Source organism: Crocodylus porosus, unplaced genomic scaffold (assembly GCF_001723895.1).
Source record: "Crocodylus porosus isolate Cpor-Errol unplaced genomic scaffold, CroPor_comp1, whole genome shotgun sequence".
Lineage (NCBI taxonomy): Eukaryota > Metazoa > Chordata > Crocodylia > Crocodylidae > Crocodylus > Crocodylus porosus.
In genome coordinates, this window is record NW_017728952.1 from 92,366 (window position 1) to 95,863 (window position 3,498).

Here is a 3,498-nt window from a genome sequence, read left to right on the forward strand (position 1 = left end):
CCCGCCCGCAGCAGGCAGGATCATGCCCCGAGGGCGCTCCGCGGCCGGTGCACCGCCGAGACCCGCCGCGAGGCGGCCGAGCGGGCTGCCCGCAACGAGGCTCGGCAAGAGCGGGTGCTGCTCGCCCGGGAAGCCGCCAGCCGCGGCCTGGAACTACAGCCCCCAGAGGCCTCCGCGGCAGCGCCTTGTGCGCCGGCGCGTCACCTCGCATGACCCACTCCCCCACCCAACTTCGGCAGTGGGAGGGGAGACAGGCAAGGGGTGGTGGGCGTGACGTGTCTGAAGTGCGACCAGCCTGCGGGTGGTGACGCACTTTGTAGGCGCCTACGGGCGGATGCGGGATTGGAGGCTGCTGAGAGCGGCAAGGTGAGGGGGAGCCTGGGCCGGGGCTTGTGACGCCATCCCGGTGGCTAAGGGTGGCGACCCCGGCGCGGGGGAGCACGGAGAGCGCTGCGGCGAGCGGGCTGGCGCATGCGCGGGGCACGAGGGGGGCGGGGCTGCTCGGGGCACGTGCGGGATGCGACGGGTTTCTTCGGCCCCTTGCGTGGCTCACGAGGCACTGCGCGTAGCGAAGTCCCCAGCATCTTCCGTCAGCCCGGGTGGGGGCTTGGGAAGGCCCCGGCGGGGCAGTCAAGGAGCCGGGGCCCATGCCCTACTCGGTTGAGAGCGCCTGCCTGTCCCCAGAGGTTCCCTATCTTCCTTCAGCCGACGGTACTGCCTGCTGCTCCTGCCAAGGGGGACTTGCCTGGGAGCAGGGCCATGGTCCCAAGCGAGGCAACCCAGAACCGAGGCAGGCAGGATCTGGTGAGTTCCTGCATGTCTCACCACAGACATTAGCTCTACTGAAAGAGCAAGCTGTTCAGCTAGGGTGGGTGTGGTCCTGTTTTAAAACCCACTGTCTCCTGTCCATTTGTTAATGAGGAACGGGCTGCAGAAAGGCTTGTTTTTCAGTTCATCAGTAGAAATCTATGTTGATCACTCATCCTCTCAATTCTGCTTGCTGTCCCTAGAGCCAGGGCAGTGCACAGCCAAGAGGAACAGGGCTCTATGCCAGGAAGAGGAAGGTGGACTTCCTCTGGTGGCCCCACCCCTTGCTGCTGATTGGCCAAGGGAGCTACCACTAATCAAAGAGATGTTTTGTATTCTGGGCATGTGGCAGTGGCCACCTTCTCTTCAGGGGAGCAGCTGCCTTTGTTGTGACCCAGAGGCCTTCATGCCTGGGTTTTGACCTGTGTGTTTAACTTAAGCTGCATGCTTAGCTTGAATGGTGGTCAAGGCTTGCACCCAGTAAAAAGGAGCAGATGGAAAAATACTGTCCCCAACTTAAAACGAATCAGAAAGTTGGCAAACTAAATTGAGTAAATATAGCATAGGCAAAAGAGGAACAGTCAGAACAAAACTTAGCCACCTCCCCCCAGCTAGGAATGAGAAGATTACCTCAGAATAGAAAATTCCAGTTAAGGCTAGCCATATTTGGGAAACAGAAGCAAGATGATTAATATGGATTGGAGGGGGGGGGGGCTTAAGGTAATTTTATGTGTTAACAAATGCAAGCTATCTGGTATGTAAAGCTCCTGGTGAGAGAATGTATATTTCTGAACCTACTCTTGAAAGATCTGGTTACTGATCCGAGATTCAGAACTTTAGATGAAGGAGTTGGGAATCATGGACAAGACCTCGTGGACTGGCCATCTAGTGATGTTTCATTCATTAAGTTTTAGGGTGGTGAGCATGTTGTATTGCTTTCGACTAAAGTAATAGAATTGTAACTGCTAAAGGATTAATAAATTCCGTATTGGTTAAGGAGTAACCATGTCCTAGTTTTGGAATTAATACCTGGTATGAGGCCCAGTTTAACATTACTCAACATATAATGCCTTGTCTGTACATCTTGTAACACTCTTATTTAGGGTGACCATAAGGAAATCCAGGGCATCTGAGCCACTGCTTCCCCCCTCCCCAAGTCACCAGGCAGGGGTCTGGGCACAGTCTGATGTGGAGATGGAGCTGCCTGGCATACCATGCCTCCCTATCTGACAGTGCCTGTGATTCAAGGACTCTTGTTTTAATTTCTACCACCCAGCTAGGACCGGCCTTCGAAATCTGGGACTATCCTAATCAAACCAAGACATATGGTCACCCTACTCATACTGTCTTTAATTGTTATGGTAGTAACAGCTAGCGATCTCCCCAGAAAGGGGTCCATCCTATCATGCCAGATAATATATGTAATGTAAAGGTGACTAAATGAGACCCTGGCCTGAGGAGCTTTATAGTCAAAATAGATAAGGTCTGTAGGATGACTGGAAGGGGTATAATAGAGAAGAGCAACCAGGGATATGTTTTGAGGGGCTGCATGGATCTTGGGAAAGGAAAGTGAACGGAGGGAGGCCCTAGGGGGAGGAGGGCAGAGGAAGAGAGGGAGATAAAAGGCACCGTGGAGAGTGATTTGTGATAAAATGGGGAGGGGGCAGAAGGAAGTTGGCTGAAACAACAAAGTTCACATGGGGCAGAGAAGACCCAGTAGAAACGAACAGCAATGACAAACTGTCTGTCCGTTGGTCCTAGCTTTAGTTGCTTCCCTCAGCTCTTTAGGGCTTTGTGTTGGCTCTGTCTTTTCCTGTCTTGTTTTTCTTGTAAGGCTACAAGCAGTGAGGGTAGTGTTTGGTTTCTTGTATTCCCAGGCTGCAGGGCTGTGTCAGTTTCCTCCTTGACCAGTTCTGGCTTTTGAGTGAATGGACAGTTCTGGCGTATGGATTGGTGGATGGAGTGGCTGGGGTACCAGTTATAATGGTCTCATTTGTGGTGCCTCAAGTCTACAGTCATACACATTATTCACTTACTGCTTCTGGAAGTTGCAGTGTTCCTTATGGAATTTCTGATTTGACTTTGAATTTATTTCCTTTTAATAAAAATATTGTTACCAATTATCTGTCCTGTTCTTTGGTGGTGGTACACTAAAAATCATAGTGAAACTTGTCCGTGCCTATTAACATTTAGCATTTGTACTGCAATAGTGTTGTCAGGGCCCAAACAGGATGAGATACCTCTATACTAGCTGCTGCTCAGACATATAGGATTTCACCCTGTTTCAGAACTGACCTCTTCCTGGAGTTCTGAAAATGTTGCATTTTCTTAGCATATTGTTGCTAAGAAAGGCTAAGAAAACTGATTAGTATCTTCAAAAAACATTGTCTGCTGTATTGCAAAAAGAATTATTTAGAGAGGACTACACATAAATTGTGAACATAATGCCACTAAGAGCTCCTTTTGTCTTCCAAAGAGATGGGGATTTAGTATTAATAAAAATAATAATATTTGTTATCAACTTATGGATGTCAAATATGCAGGACTGCACTTTCAGAAAAAGTAACATATTTCATAGACATTAGGGCTGGAAGGGATCTTGGGAGATCATTGAGTCCAGCCCCCTGCCCAAAGGGCAGGAAGTCAGCTGGGGTCATAGGATCCCAGCAAGATAAGCATCCAATTTACTCT

At 50.1% G+C, this 3,498-nt stretch overlaps 1 protein-coding gene across 2 annotated transcripts in view; it reads left to right on the top strand.

Annotated features, from left to right (window-relative positions):
• Positions 1-264: 264 nt before the first annotated feature.
• Positions 265-3,498, top strand: part of WRN (Werner syndrome RecQ like helicase) — a 162,362-nt gene continuing 159,128 nt past the window's right edge. For both annotated transcript variants that reach the window (XM_019556383.1, XM_019556386.1), the window contains exon 1: positions 265-366. The gene's annotated coding sequence lies outside the window, so the exon portion shown is untranslated. The remainder of the gene's footprint in view (positions 367-3,498) is intronic.